Source organism: Musca vetustissima, unplaced genomic scaffold (genome assembly GCF_032173495.1).
Source record: "Musca vetustissima isolate MV318-11 ecotype Yass unplaced genomic scaffold, APGP_CSIRO_Mvet_v1 utg11901, whole genome shotgun sequence".
NCBI classification, from domain to species: Eukaryota; Metazoa; Arthropoda; class Insecta; order Diptera; family Muscidae; genus Musca; species Musca vetustissima.
Genome location: NW_026889445.1, coordinates 9079 through 26497, shown reverse-complemented (window position 1 = coordinate 26497; position 17419 = coordinate 9079). Strand labels below are relative to the sequence as shown.

The 17419-nt window shown below is 35.1% G+C and overlaps 3 non-coding genes across 3 annotated transcripts; 1 reads left to right on the top strand and 2 right to left on the bottom strand.

Moving 5' to 3' along the window:
- Positions 1 to 3259: 3259 nt before the first annotated feature.
- On the bottom strand, positions 3260 to 3424 carry LOC133337155 (U1 spliceosomal RNA). The gene has a single exon (XR_009754577.1). It is a non-coding gene; the product is annotated as a U1 spliceosomal RNA (small nuclear RNA).
- Positions 3425 to 14101: 10677 nt separating this feature from the next.
- LOC133337151 (U1 spliceosomal RNA) lies at positions 14102 to 14266 on the top strand. Its single transcript, XR_009754573.1, has one exon. It is a non-coding gene; the product is annotated as a U1 spliceosomal RNA (small nuclear RNA).
- Positions 14267 to 16826: 2560 nt separating this feature from the next.
- On the bottom strand, positions 16827 to 16991 carry LOC133337154 (U1 spliceosomal RNA). Its single transcript, XR_009754576.1, has one exon. It is a non-coding gene; the product is annotated as a U1 spliceosomal RNA (small nuclear RNA).
- Between the last annotated feature and the right edge of the window lie 428 nt (positions 16992 to 17419).

The window sequence follows — 17419 nt, the reverse complement described above, 5'->3', positions numbered from 1 at the left end:
CCGAAAATGGTTCGGACCTTAATATGGTGGGTATGCCAGAATTTTTTCTAAATCAAAAATGTTCTACAACGATCATCCCGGAATACTAAATGACATCCACTTATATACATATGTAGTAAATTGCGGACTATACCTTCAAAATACCCGTAAATACGCCGGGTCCTTCATATGTCTGCTATATCAAAAGATGGACCTCTAAAGAACATATTCACTTCGATGGGAATTTACGACCGAGACTTCAAAATACGGAATATGAGATGGGACTTCCATTTGAGGGTTATGTCAAAATATTGACCTACAGTGAGCAGCAAAAGTCATGGTACCCCATACAAATAAAAAAGTATTCAGTAATTACACAAAAAAAATTTACAAAATTTAAAACTATTTTTTTTATTTTATGTATTCACTCCTATACTACAACAATGGAAAGTAATATTTAATTTATTTGTTCCAACAAACCATAAAAAGAATCGAGATCGTGTCAACTCCAAATTTTTGCACAGCATAGGTCATGGTACCCCTGGTCAGAGATGGGATATGATCATTTAGCCAAATAGGTGGCAACTATTTGGAGTTTTGTCAAATTCTCTTTTACAACACATAAACCTTTTTACAACAAATAAACCGCGATCAGGCCGTCCCAGGAAGCTCAACATCAGAGAAGAACGAACAATTGAATGTTTTTTTAAAAAAGGATCCATTTACCAGCTCTCCTAAAATCGCTGCAGACTTAAAAGAATCATTTGGGAAAGCAGTTTCAGCAGACACGGTACGTAGGTGCACCAAGAAGTGTAGATTCAATGCTCGCACTGCCCGCAAAAAAACACTTGTTAAAAAAACAAACAGAAAGAAGCGTGTCGATTTTGCAAATGATTATAAAAACAAGGCAAATGAGTTCGGGTAAAAAGTTAATTTCTCCAACGAATCGAAATTTAACATATTTGGGTCGGATGGACGCTCTTTGGTGTGGCGGAAAAAAGGCGAAGAGCTTAATCCAAAGAATACTCGGGAAACAGTAAAGCACGGAGGGGTTGGAGTAATAGTATGGGGATACATGTCAGCAACTGGTGTTGGCAATTTGGTATTCATTGAGGAAATAATGAATAAAACTGTTTACATGAATATTTTGAAACAAAATTTGAATCAAAGTGCTGAAAAACTCAACATTCGTGAAAATTACTACTTCCAACAGGACAATGATCCAAAACACACTGCTATTGACGTTAAGAATTGGATCGTATACAATACACCAAACATGCTGATAACACCTCCACAAAGCCCCGATTTAAATCCGATTGAGCACCTATGGGATCATCTAGATAAACGAATCCGAAATCATACAATTTCCAGTAAGGCCCAACTCAAAGAAATACTTTTGACAGAATGGGGTAAAATATAGTCCGACTACACTAAAAAACTTGTATACTCAATGCCTGAACGATTGAATGAAGTTTTAAAACTCAAGGGATATCCTACCAAATATTAGTTAAGTCAATTTAATTGTAAAAACTAAGTAATATTAAATAATTCATTATTTTTCTCCAGGGGTACCAAGACTTATGGTATGCAAAAATATGGACTTTTCACTATGTCTATTTTGTTTTATATTTTGTTTTAATAAAAAAATGAAATATTACTTTAATTTGTTGTAGTATAGGATTGAATACATGAAATTAAAATATATATTTGAAATTTTGTGAATTACTTTTTGAGGAATTACTGAATATTTTTTGATTTTTTATGGGGTACCATGACTTTTGCTGCTCACTGTATATGAAAAGTATTCCATTTCGAGTACCCGGAATTCAAAATTACAATATTTTCCAACTTCGGTGGAGAAATCTGGACAAGACCTTAAAAAACTCAAAAATGGGTCGGTATTGTCATGTGCAGACTATAACAAAACATGGACCTACATATATAAAACATTTTCTGCAAAGATGTTACTTAACTTTCAAGAAGCCCAGTGTCAATTTACAGTCCTTTCTTTCGGAAAATTTGGAGAAACTCTAAAAATGCCCAAAATGGGACGGAACCTTTATGTAGGGGTAATGTAAAAAATATGGACCTATGTAGATAATTTTCGGCATTAATTTAGGCCAGCCTTCCAAAAAAACGAAATGCCAAATCACAGCCTCTTTGGTTAGGGGTAACCCGAACTGCCGAACTGTTATATGGGAGCTATCCCAAATCCTATTTACAATATTCTGTAATAAATCGGGACCTTTATTGTTAAGTTTGGGATTTTTACCACTGAGAAAATTGGGATAAGTCCTTCAATATAACGAAACTGGTACCCAGTGCTGCCAGTTAAATTTCATGAAAAATCGTAAATTTTTCAGAAAAAAATCGGCATAATCGGCATTTGCATTTTTAAAAAACGGCAAAAAATCGGCAGCATATAATTTATAAATAAATTCATATGTTTTTGGTTTATAACAAATCAATATTGTTTATTACATTAAAAAAAGATAACAAATTCAATTCTGTATAAAAAATAACATAAAAGGTTCATTTTTCTATAAAAAATGTAGATTTTTCTAAAATATAGTAATTATTATGTACACTAGTGAGATCTTTCAGATTTACGTATAACACAGGTAATAAGGTCATAAAAATAACTTACAAACTAGTACATATTTTTATTACACATTTTTAGTAATTCATTATCAATTTTGATATTAAAACTCCCTAAACTTGGAGTCTAAAGATTTTCCTTATTCGATGTAAAATGTAAACTAGACAGAGTACAATGCTGACAAAAAATGCAGATATCTATGCCATTGAAAACGGCTGAGGCGAGTCGCCGATAGTTATAATGATTTAAAGCTGCCAATTTTATATGTTTGTATGGTAACGCCGTATTAAATTAAAAAGTTAGGCAATTTGTGTCGATTGTTGAAATATCGGCAATTCTGAGGCAAAAATCGGAAAATCGGCATTTTCCATTTTTAGAGTGAAAAATCGTCAAAATGCCGATAAATCGGCAAATATGGCAGCCCTGCTGGTACCTATGTCGAAACCACCTACAAAAACCTGAATTCCAATTAACATTTACACAGTGGGTGGGAAAATTTGCCATGGACCTTTAAAATACCTGAAAAAGGCCAGACAACACTAAATATGAGTTCTACATACCCTTATTTGAGAATGTCCCGCAAATAACATTTACTTTCTACAAAAAACCCAAGGAACTGAACCGATATAAGCTTTTTTCATGTCGTTCTATATTACAAAAGTCTGAAATTTATCAGTTTATGTCGGGACGGCGCGTACGCCATTCCCGGCTACCAAAAATTACACGCACGAGTTATTCACATTAGGAATAATCGCGGAGGTCAACTCAGCCGAAAGTGCAATGGCCAAGCCTCGCTCCGGGGGAACCGCCTTCATGATCACGGTAACCCCTACGCCAGGTAAGTATGCTTTTCTCCGCTCAGACTGAACATCTTTAGCGATGTCGGAACGAACGTGAATGAGAATTATTGGAGAAGAAACACACAACGAAATCACATGAAAATACACTGAATGTTAATAATACAAAGCCAGATAGCTAGCTACTAGTGAGGTTGAGTCAGTAGCACGCTAATGCCGGGCAAAACATTGGGTAGTCGCCATAGGTGCCCAAAATTAAAATGCGTTAGTATGTGTGAGAGAAAACAGAACAGTACCGAACAAAATTGTGTGTACATTTTGGTGGTCGGAAAAATTATTGAAGAATTTAATTTTTGTTATTATATAAATTAAAATCATTATTAAAATTTTTTTTATATGAATTACACATTGTATATGTCACAAAAATATAATAAAGATTATAAAGTAGAATATATCGAGATAATCATATTGTAATAATAAATATTAATATTAAATACTACGATAATTATCAAATATTTAATTCTTTTAAAAAAATAGCAATTGTTCTGTTGTTTTTAAAAATTTTTAAACATACAAAACGCATTTTGAATAATAAAATAAAAATCCAAATATACTGAAACACTTTTATCCCTAAGTGTTATTTCGTTGATTTTCTAGTTCTGCGGACACGACGTCGTGCGCGCACCCCAGCATGTGTTCATTCGTTGCCTGTCAAACAACGACTGACTGAAAGAGCATAACAATGCGTGTGAGTAGGCAGCTACTTTAAAGTATACTGATGGGCACCTATGGTAGTCGCACACACAAAATGTGTACGTGTGTGTGTGCATATCTACCATGCGCTGCTATTAATAGAATGGTTGGCGGTGGTTGACTAAAGTGGGTTGGTTGTGTGTTGATGTTGTTGTTGTTCCTTTTGCTTGCTTGTCTGCTATCGGCGCTGTGTTATTCCCGGTTTTTAATGTTCACATTGTGATAACGACTCATTAGTGAGCTACTAGACGTCGACTTAATGTCAGCGTTCGCTTTAACGAGCATTAAATGTTTGCGACGTGTAGTGTGATTTTCAATTCGAATTGTATGAACTTAATGTGAGGAAAATATTCTACAGATGCTTAGCTTGTTTTTATGGCAACATTCGGTTCTGTACAGTGAGTCACAGCAGAGATTTTCCTATATGTACCTCAATTGTCAAATATGGGTGTTTTTAATTGTTTTTAAAATTTGTATTGACTACTTACATATTTTATATTATAAAAAATATCGAACCTAAAAAATTCGGAAAGTGATTAAATATTTTATTCTTCATTGACCCCTTTTATAAACTCCACCACGTGGTGGACATTCAAAATTCCTTTAATTGATCGGGGCATTGATTGTTATTAGGTTATTTATGCTCAGAAAAAAATAAGTACCAAATTAAGAATCAAAAATATGTGCAATATTGCAATCACTTCGGCCCGGGACCTTTATATGGAAACAGAAACTAAGATAGAGATACGTAGTCGAGCGCTTCTGATCAAAAAGTAAATTTTTAAACTCTTATGCCATGTACAGACGGGCGTCGTTCGCTCTCTCATTCGTTGTTCGACCCATAATTATGAAGTAATTACTTAGTTCCCCATACAAAATTGTCTGAGCGAACACCGACTTTTGTACGTTGTTCAATTTGAATCACTCTCCGAATAACCAAGAAATTTGTCCCATCCCTAACAATTGAGAGTATTTATCGAAAATAAATTAATTTTGACTGCATGAAAATATTTGTAAAATTTTCAAACTTTTTCAGTAAAATTAAAAATGATGAATGAAAAGTAAAAAATTTTCGAGTTTTTATATATGCAGAAGGAAGTAAATTTTGTAATTTACATAATGTAATATGTATTTCTTTCCCTTTGGTTCTAATTAGCGTACAAAACGAGAAACCAATGTGGGGAAACCCAAACAAAAAATTCTCCAATTTTTTTATGTGACATTTGAATTGAAAAAAATGAAAATATACTCAAAACAACAATACTTTCAGAAAAAATGGAAAACATGAATTAAAAGTAAATAGATATGGGTTCATACTATAGTCAGGAGAAAGAGAATTATTTTTTCTATTTAGATCCATATATCATTCACGCAAATATGTTACAATTTTGGTGTAAAAATAGAAACAAAAAGTTTGAAATAAAAAACTCTGATGACATGAATTAAGAATAGTGTTGTATGAACGGGTTAATTCATGTACGTAATTCTGAGAGCGAACTACGTTGTTCGAATGCCCGTCGGAACATGGCATTAGGATTTTGTACTTTGACTAAAAAGTCGATTTTCGGTGTTTCGATTTTGGCAAACCTGTTCAAAATCGATTTTGGATTGATGCAAAATCGACTAAAAATTTTATTTTTTATATAAATTATTGTCAACAGATAACATAAAGCTCTGGATTGTGTAATTTTTGCGCAAATTTGGGCTTTGGGATAATAAACCAAATATCCTTCAAATTGTATAAAATTTAGTACTGTTTAGAACTTTTCGACTATATGAGTACACACTTCCAAATCCACCACCCTATATCGGCACTACTTCTTAACCTTAATTCGCATTCAAAATTAATGTTTGAGCTCTATCCATTCTAATGCTACGAAATTGTACCTAATTTAGTACATTTTAGTACTTTTCGGATACTTATAGTTCGAATGTCCAAAAAATTGTTTATTATGTACATCTATTCTACACTCTATCAGTGAACCTCATTCCAAATTTAAGAGTTTTAGCTCTATCGGTTCGCCAAACAAAATTGTTACCACATTTAGTACTTTTTAGTACTCTTCGTACCGTTTTAGTACGAATTTCCAAAAACCCAGCCTTATCTAACACCTTTGGACGAAGAGTGACCCTCACCTTTCGTCTGGGCGTTGATGAATCGTTATGTCAGTCATTGAATCAGTCAATCCCTTTACTATTATATTAGTATCACTGAGGCGGAACCTTTGTATGGGTGCTACCTTAGACTATATCAAAACATAGACCTAAAATAAAAAAAAATAAAAATATTTTTCTCCCTCCTAGAAACCCCAATGCCAAATTACAGCCATTTCGGTAGTGAAACGCGTCTACAACCATCAAAATTCCGAAAATGCGACGGTATCGTTATATGGGAGCTATTCCGAAACGTAGACCAATATACCCCATCAGCAATACCAAACATCCTGAAGTAATATCGTAAAGTGTGTGCACCTTGGTCTCGTTTTTGGTCCCTTAACCACCCTACCAACGTTTATACACGCTTTTAACCGAATTGGCTCTAATGTGGTTTTCATTGGATTTCAAATATTCCTACCTAAATCCTCCTAAAATTTACCATGGCATATCCCGCCATTTATGAAGGTCCTGAATGATTACCGGTATTTTTAAAGTCCACCTCATGATGGAGGGTATAAAAAGTAAATATTTATAAGTTTGTAATTGTTTATAAAACGCTTCGTCCTATTAGTTCGATTTATCTTGTGTCCTTTTTGTCCTTAGTTTTTTGCTGAAACAAATTAAAAAAAAAGATGCGAGTTATTTATATACAAATATTTTGCAAAAATGTCGCTCAGGTTAGGTCTTCCGAAACAAGAATCCGACTTCGAATCGTGAATCATGATTTAAACAGGGTAAGACCAAGAGCGATTCAAAAAACAATAAAGCGAGGAACCACATTTTGTAACCATTCTTGGGTGGCGCGTGCTAAGTGCGCTGGTGCTGAAACCTGTTGGAATGTCCAAGGTCTGCGGCCAAAATGTTTGCGTGCCCACGACTTTAATACACTCTCCACAAAGGTCGATTAATACGAGCGGAAAGCGACCATCGGCTGTTATGGCGGCCCACACTATCACCATGGCCGGCGCTTGAGTTCCGGTGGCCAACCGAAGGTGCACATTTTAAGCTGACCTCTTTGGCAAGTAAACACGATCATTTTGTTTGTTTACAAAATGCTTGGACAACGAATTTTTTCTAATCGGAAAAAAACCAAATTCGGCATTTCACCACTTTCGGCCAAGCGAAGCAACTCTTTAGCTCTTTTGAGTCTATTTTCTTTCTGTTGCGGTGTAAATTCTTGCACTTTTAGGAATATTAATGGCTTTACTCCGAGCTCATTTATCAATATTTGCCGAATGGAATATTGCGATATGTTCAGCTCACGCGCCATTTTTCGGTCACTGCGACGCGAGTTTCGATCATGTCGCTTCTTTACTTTTCGAATATTTTTAACAGCTCTCGGACGAGTGGCTTGGAAATGACAGCAGTCTGAAGTTGGTTGCAGTTTTTTCATCGCACCCTGTAATTTCAATTTACTCGCTAAATGTTTTTTTATACCCTTCACCACACCGTGGTATAGGGTATTATGTCTTTGTGCATATGTTTGTAACAGGCAAAAGGAAACGAGATAGACACATGGTTCCTTTTGAGAATATGCATATAATCACTTTCTGAGTCGATTTACGCATGTCCGTCTCTCCGTCCGTCCATGTATTTTTGTGAACAAAGTACAGGTCGCATTTAAGAACCGATTTGAATGAAATTTGGCACAAGTCACTTATTCGGCCCAAGGACGAACCCTATTGAAATTGGGAAAAATCGATTCAGATTTAGATATAGCTCTCATGTATATTTTCATCCGATTTAAGGTAAATAGGGCACCAAAGTCCCTCTATATCTTTCGATTTGCTTGAAATTTGGTATAGAGACCTGAATAAGGTGCAGAATGATGTGTGCCAAGTTTCGTGAAAATCGGTTTAGATTTAGATATAGCTCCCATATATAGTTTCGACCGATTTTATGTAAATGGTGCACCAAAGTCCCTATATATCCTTGGATTTGCACGATATTTGGCATATCATACTGAATTAAGTCTAAAATGATATGTGCAATGTTTCGTGAAAATCGGCTCAGATTTAGATATAGCTCCCACAAATACATATATCCGATTTAAGGTAATTGGTGTCCCTATATATGTTTCGATTTGCACGAAATTTGGCATAGCGTACTCAATTCAATCTACAATGATGTTTGTTGAGTTTCGTGAAAATTGGTCCAGATTTAGATATAGCTCCCTTATATAGTTTCGTCTGATTTTATGGAAATGGTGCACCAAAGTCCCTATATATCTTCCGATTTGCTGGAAATTTGGCATAGCGTACTGAATTGAGTCTAGAATGTGTTTAGTTTCGTGAAAATCGGTTCAGATTTAGATATAGGTCCCATATATATTTTCGTCCGATTTTATTTAATTGGTGCACCGAAATCCCTATATATCTTTCGATTTGCACGATTTTTAGTACAGGTTACTGGATTTAGTCTAGAATGATGTGTGCTAAGCTTCGTGAAAATATACATAGCTAGGACGATTGACACAACGAACCGAAATAATATAAATTAGTCTCTGGCAAGTTTCCCTGAAATCTGTTCAGATATTGGTATATATCAAAAACGCGACGTCTGTTAGGATACATATGTAGAATATACATAAAGTAGTGAAGGGTATCATATAGTCGGCCCAGTCCGACTTTACTACTTTCCTTACTGGCTTTATGAGTATAGTATATTTTCGCATAAGGATGCTCAGTGTTTTACAGTAAAAATATCTGATTGTCATAAAAAGTGTATTTAGTCAAGTCGTCAGGAATTGTTTCCATGTGAAAATGCATTTTCTTTCAAATACCTCATCCATCAATGAGATTGTCTGAAATCAAATAAAATAATCAAACAAATCGAATATTTATACCGAACAGCAATTACGACTCACCAAAAATGTCTAACTGCATTTATAAATGAGAGAAGAAGCATTTTTTTTAAAACCAACATATAAAACACCTCATCTTAACTGGTATTCAATACAACCTAACCTTAAATTTGGTAGAATAATGTCGCTAATAATGTTTCTAAACTTAAATAACAACAACTAGTTTTTTTGGAGAAAAAACTACAACTGGCGGCAAGTTAATGACCTCGGCAATGCACAGTGCCCGTCTACAGTGCCAAATAAAATCTTTATAGCCACCAGCTTGTAATGAACAAAAATTTTGAAAAAAATGGGTTTGTCTGTCATTCTATTGCAGCAGCCGCAATAACTTCGCAATTCAAGTATTTGAATTTGGTCAATTTTTTTTTGGTTACAAGACCTTCAGATTCTAATAAAACAAGATTTTATTATTCTCATTGGTCTTTAATTGTGGTGGTGTTAGTGGTTGTAACCCAAAAAATTTGCGAGCGATTTGGCGAATCGTAATATACTGGTATGTTTGGACAGCAATTTTTCGTTGTGGCAGATGTGATTGGAAAAATAAAATATCATCCGAGGACGCAGCTGTTGGTTAAAGCAGTATTTTGCAGATCTTGTTATGAATAAATTGGTTAGATGTTTTAGAAATTTTACACATATTTATGATTTTTTTAAAAATAGGAGTGAGATTTATCCTTGGATCAAGTGTATATAAAGAATAGTTTGTAACAGGTCACTATGGGTCAGGCATCCATTAATAAAAAAAATTAAAATTTTCCTTTACTAAAATAACATCCTGGTGATAAAATTGGATGATTTTAGTCTCAACTTCAACCAAATTAGCTTTTATTTAGTATTTTAAGTTCGCATTGTGTAGCACACATTCTTAACAAAAATGATCAATTTTGCTCCATTATTCGGTGTAGCTCAAATATATTTTTTTGAGATTTTTCCGCACTTTTCAACCAAAATGACTTAGATTTCGGGTTAGGCACCACATAAACGGACCTCCAATTATTTCATAATTTGGGGACCATAAGACATAAAAAAAGATGTCATGCTATTCTGATTTTAAATACTTATATTTGATCCGCCATTTCGGATTCATTTTATTTGATTTTCAAAATCTGATTTCACATTTGTAATAAGTGGCCATAGCTCTTCAGAACGTGTTTAAAATAATTTGTATAATTCAACTTTTAAACAATTTTACAGCCGTTTTCGATCCTACCTACTTACTTAGCTGGCTTATGACAACGGTTGTTCCTTAAAAACGATTTCCAGGCGCGTCGGTCTTGTTCGCATTATATCCAATTTGAAACACCATTTTACGAGATGTTGTCTTCTACTTGATTTTTCCATCGGATTCGTGGCCTTCCCCTTCTGCGTGAACCATCACTTGGCTCACAAGATGGTTTAACCAAAGTAGTCGCTGCAACATTGACTTTGTCAATGTCTGAGAATAGATAGTATAGCTCATGGTTCATTCGACCATAGATCGGCTCATAGATCTTCCGTAGAATTTTTCTCTCAAACACCCCAAGAGCTGCCTCATCTGCTTACGCAAGTATCCATGCTTCAGATTTATATAAAAGCACGGGTAATATCAGCGGCACTGCTAAAGTGGGACTGTGCCCCTCTTTGGCAGATCCTTCTAAATTCGTTCATATGTGGCTAATACCGCTCGCAATGTTCGACCCATTATGTCGATGTCGTCGGCGTAGGCGAGTAACATATGCTGTTTGGTGTACAGAGTGCCATTTCTGTTCACATTTGCATCTCGTATGACCTTTTCCAGCAGACTGTTGAACAGGTCACACGACAAATTGTCACCTCGTCTGAATCCTTGTTTGGTATTGAAGGGCGCCGAGAGGTCCTTTCCTACTTTAACTGTTGACATTGTACCAGTTAAAGTTATCCTGCATAGACGTATTAATTTTGCAGGAATGCCAAACGCAGACATGGCTTTGCACAACTTTGAACGGATAGGACTCTCGAATGCGGAAGTATGTTAAATAAAGTCCTATAGTTCATATAAAAATAGTGGATTTATTTTTCCCCAACCTAATATTAATATTCTGGTTTCTCAATGCGTAGCAAATCTCCTTACAAAACCAGTAAGGAAAGTAGTAAAGTCGGACGGGGCCGGGGTATATTAAACAGGACTATTAACATGAAATTGGATGAAATAAAATATATGATATTTATCTAAATGCGAATCTACCTAGATCTATCCATAAACATGTCATTCGTTTGTTACAATGTAAATCGACTTCAAACAAATATCAATAGGTCATCCGTTGGGCTATGTCTGTACTTCTAGAAAACGCAACTACGTAATTCTATGCTCAATATTGTACGTTGTGCAAAATTGGATGTCAATCTGACTAACATGAGGAGTTTGATGCCCAATTTACTTGAAATCGGGCGAAAATATATATGGAAGCTCTATCCAAATATTAAGCGATTTCAAACAAACTTGTCACAGGTTAGGTTATACTAATTTTAGAACGTTTTGTTTGTATCAGCCTATTGGTTCCTTGGTTCGTCAATTACTTAAAATCAATCTATAATAAAAGGGAGCTATATCTAAATCTGGACCAATTTTCTCGAAACTTGGCAGACATCACTCTAGGCTCAATTCAGTACGTTATGCCAAATTTCATGCAAATCGAAGGCTATATAGGAACTTTGGTGCACAATTTACATGAAATCGGACGAAACTATATATGGGAGCTATATCTAAATCTTGACCGATTTTCACGAAACTTTACAGACATCATTCTAGGCTCAATTCAGTACGTTATGCCAAATTTCGTGCAAATCGAAAGATATATAGGGACTTTGGGGCACCATTTACATGAAATCGGACGAAACTATATATGGGAGCTATATATAAATCTGGACCGATTTTCTCGAAACTTGGCAGACATCATTCTAGGCTCAATTCGGTACGTTATGCCAAATTTCGTGCATATCGAAGGATATATAGGAACTTTGGTGCACCATTTACATGTAATCGGACGAAACTATATATGGGAGCTATATCTAAATCTGGACCGATTTTCTCGAAACTTGGCAGACGTCACTCTAGGCTTAATTCAATACGCTATGCCTAATTTCGTGCAAATCGAAAGATATATAGGGACTTTGGGGCACCATTTACATGAAATCGGACTAAACTATATATGGGAGCTATATATCTAAATCTGGACCGATTTTCAGGAAACTTGGCAGACATCATTCTAGACCTAAATGATTAGGCTGTACCAAATTTCGTGCAAATCGAAGGATATACAGTATAAACTTGATAATCCGAACCTCGACAATCCGGATTATTCGGTAATCCGGACTGCATTTCACAACCCATTGCGTATCCTATAATCCGGATTGATTGACCTATTTGACTCAAAAATCCGGATTGTAAAGATACGTTACTTTTTATTTTAATAAAAAAATCGTTGCAAATTTTATTGAAAATAGTACCTATTATATTCAAAGTTCATATTTTTGAAATGAATAATTTTCATTTTTAATAAAAGCATAAAAATAATTAAATTATCACCAAATTAATATAAATTTAAACCAATTAATAAAACTCGATAATCCGGAAATCTCGGTAATCCGGATTGGGGTCTGCAATCAATTATCCGGATTAGCGAGTTTTTACTGTATAGCGACCGTTTACATTAAATCGGTTAAATATATATATGGGAGCTATATCTAAATCTGAACCGATTTTTCCCAATTTCAATAGGGTTCGTCCTTGGGCCAAACAAATGAGCTGTGCCAAATTTCATCCAATTCGGATCATAAATGCGACCTGTACTTTGTTTACAATTTAACATGGACAGACAGACGGACAGACGGACATGCATAAATCGACTTAGAAAGTGATTCTATGCATCTTCTCAAAAGGTACCATGGTTCTATCTCGATTATTTTTGCCTGTTACAAACATATGCACAAAGACATAATACCCTGTACCACAGTGTGGTGAAGGGTATAAATATCAACATCGGTCTACTTTTAGGTATAACCTTAATATAGGGGTACCTCCGAAGTTTAGACACGTAATTAAATGGAATTGGATGTCACTGCCTATTTTGGATTATCATTGCGCAGCAAATTTCCCTACCAGATATGATACATATCGGTATCAACTATATCCGGTATTTTGCGAATGAATTGACAGTATTTTTTGGTCCATTAATATCGGTGCACTTTAAATATAGCACAAATATAATCGGAGGGTTCCTGAGTTTTTCAACCCAATTGCCAGTAACTTCCCATTCCCATTTTCCCATTTGGAGTCTTCTTGCGTAGTAAATCGTTCTACTAGAAATTATTAATATCTGCATTTTTAGCTTCATTTGCCTATATTTCAAATCTCCAAATATGGGTGGATTTTTTCTGATAGGTGCTGTCCCAATACTTGAGCCAATATTGATCAGTTGTTAGATATTTCCTAGCCAATATAACATAATACATACTGTCTTTGATAATATTTTGTGTGAAAAAGAGTGTAAAAAACACCTCTCTGACTGACCCTGATTTCATATACCCCTACACTATGGTGGTAGTAGATCAGGCATGCTTACCCATATACGCTACCGTAACTGAAGGTCGATGGGTAAACACATTTTCTCTTTCTTTCTCTTTACGTCAGTCGTTTTTAATGGCGAATTCTCAGTTACACTTGCACACACTTGCTTTCAATTTAGTTTTGCCCAACACTGTAGTAGATTGTATTGTGTGTAATGGAGTATGCCACCACTGCACAAAATATCCATTGAGGGTTGTTTTTCTTTTTTTGTGGACTACCTAATAATTCCGCGCCAATGATTTCCTCTACTATAAAAATGTGTATTTCATTGTAAAAATGCACTGCCAGCATTCTCATTACTTACAAATGATTCTCATTCACTTGCGGATGCATGCTTCGTAATTAGTTCAGTCTGAGCGTAGGAAAGCATACTTACCTGGCGTAGGGGTTACCGTGATCATGAAGGCGGTTCCCCCGGAGTGAGGCTTGGCCATTGCACTTTCGGCTGAGTTGACCTCCGCGATTATTCCTAATGTGAATAACTCGTGCGTGTAATTTTTGGTAGCCGGGAATGGCGTACGCGCCGTCCCGACATAAATTAATAAATTCGATCTGTTAATTCCGTAAAAAATATATTTTGTGTGTGCCCTATTGTGATGAAAATTAATACCATTTAACGTCGATACCTGGAGAACGAATACAAATTAATTTCAATGTTTTTGATTTGTTTTGTTTATTTGTGGCGTTGCATTTCTGATGTCTAGCATGCTCTGTGTGAAGTGTGACATTTGCAATATATAGCATATTTTTAGGCTGTTGTAATTATTAACCCAGCATAGTAATTTGTTTTTGGTTAGATATGTAGTACATTTTTTGAAAGGAAATGTTTGGTCTGTACCAGAGATGGACATGCGGTAGCTTTTTTTTGACTTGCGTTATGCATAAAATAAAGCGATAGTAATACTTAACGCAACTACAAATGATGCGGTATAGCACAGTCAACACTCGGTCATTCGTGAAAATACTGCCATTGTTGACTCTCACTTTACCGATTGTTTTCCATTCACATCATATCTTCGTATAAACACTCTCTGCTATCGCCGGCTTCGTTCAGAGTGTTTTTATGCATGTGAGTGCGGGGGAACATAAACAATGCAAACAACGCAAAAGAAACAACGTCAATCGAATCAATGCGGTGCACCGCATCATAACAGTACTACTCTATGAGTGAAGTTTGTTTTTATGATCAGTTAATTTTAGAATGAACTACGACAATCCAGTTTCTAATTTATTTTTATTTCTGTTATGTTATACATAATATTTTAAAATTTCTCATACAACACGAATTATTCTTTTAATTCTTAAATAAATTTTTTATTTCCCCTTATAACTATACTGACTATTTTATATGTAGCAATATTATAATTTTTTTATAATAAAAAATGAATTCATTTTTTGTTTAAAAAAACGTTTTTGCACTATTAATTTTTAATTTACCATTAATTGTTGTTGCGTTATTTTATTTTATGCAAAACGCAAGTCAAAAATAATATACCGCAAGCCAACCCCTGTGTATAGAAAATTACTCTTAATGTTACTCTCAATGTTATTCTCAACACCAGTTTTGTATTTTACTCTTTCACACAATAAGTCATTTGGTCGTATAAGAGTCTAAACGCAACCAGAGAGTCACGAGTCAGCGTCATACTTTTTCGCCGGCGTGAAAACCAAACGAAAGAGTTAGCGTTAGAGGCACAAAATGTCAATTATTTGTTTTCATTTTCTGACAGAAAATTTTACGTTGTGCAAAACAAAATCAATTTATTATTTAATAAACAATAATGTCAAGGAACTTGGATGAAATTATCGAAAAAAAATATTTTTCTTCCATTTTATTATTAATTCGTTAAAAAACATCCACAATCATTGAAAATATTTGTTTTTTCAACAGCACTGCCATATGTTTTGATATAAATTCTCATTGAAATTTGGTAGCACTGTTGATTTTTACCTAAAATATGGCAACTCAATTGAGAGCAAGAGAGAAATTTTGAGTATGACGCTGAGCAAAAATGAATAAAATCTATTCTAGCGTCATGCCGCTAGACGCGAACGTCAGCCGTCGCGATTTCCCGTTGCCAATATAAACACACGGCAAACGACTGTCGCTGACTCTAGACTCTATGGTTGCGTTTAGACTCTAACACGTTATTCATTTGGTGGTTGATTTATTTCAACCTGCGCTCTCCACACACTCGGTAGTGCAAACTCTGCTATTAACGATCATTTGCGTTGTTTGTAGAAACAATTGTAGTCCGGTGGGATTCATTTGTATTTGACTTACTTTTGTGTTTATGTTATGCTTAGGAGAATTTGCGTTGGTGAATATGAATGATTTTTCTATTGCGTTAGCCGGTGTACTACTAGTTGCGTTGAATGGATGTCATTCTCTGGTCTGTACCCGTACACAAGAAGTGATTAAACTCTATATAAATAATAATATAAGAGTGTACAGGTTGTGGAGCAGATCCATTATATAACCAAAAGTAACGGTGAACTTTGCGAAATTAGTTGATGTTGACAATAATAGTGGCAGCAGGGAATATTTAGAGGACACCAAAATATAGTTGTTAATTTTACTTCCATTGTATTATTTATCAATTACTTTCTAAGTTTTTATAGACAGGTACTATGAAAACTACTACCGGTATAATAAAGACTTCGTAATTTTTACATTAAGAAAAAATAAAAAAGTGTTTGCTCCGACTTCAACACTGTACGCAGTGTTACCGCAGGGAATTTTTAAAAAGTTGCACAAAAAATCGTTCACTTGAAAAACGCTTAAAAAGTTGCAAACAGAGTTACAGGACACCAAAAAGGTTGCAAATTGCAACTTTAGTCGCACAACGATAACCCTGACTGTACGCGGGAAAATATGATGGCTTCTTTATGTCGCGAAAATATCTAAAGGAGATTATTCGATCTAAAAGTGAGACACAGACCGCAATGCTTAGGATCAGTGTTACCGCTGGGAATTTTAAAATAGTTCCACAAAAAGTCGTTCCTTCCAAAAAAGTCGCACAGAAAAGTAAATTTGTCAATCTACGAAGAATATCCTAAACTGACAAATTAATTGAAATGTATTTAATTGACGTCGGGACGGCGCGTACGCCATTCCCGGCTACCAAAAATTACACGCACGAGTTATTCACATTAGGAATAATCGCGGAGGTCAACTCAGCCGAAAGTGCAATGGCCAAGCCTCGCTCCGGGGGAACCGCCTTCATGATCACGGTAACCCCTACGCCAGGTAAGTATGCTTTGGTCAGCAATTGATGAACTAATTATGCAGCATGTATCGGTAAGTGAATGAGAATCATACTAAACAGCGAGAAGTAATCCAACACACGTTGGACAATGATGTGTAGATTTACACAGTACAACAAACCAATGGTAGATGATATAAGGTATCAAGAAAACAACCCTCAGTGGAATGTGTATGAAATGGTAGGTCAGTAGTAGGATATGTATACGATATTATTGTATATGCATTGATGACAGCAACTAAACATTTTACAAAAACAAGATTTTTGTTATAGAAAATAAAAATTCACAAGGGTCATTAAATTTGCTGCAAGAAAATGGATTTGGAATAAGTATGGGAACTGTAACAAAATGTGGACCGATATATCGCATTATTATTATAAAACATCTTAGGAGTAGGAAAACGTCATAAATCAAAAATC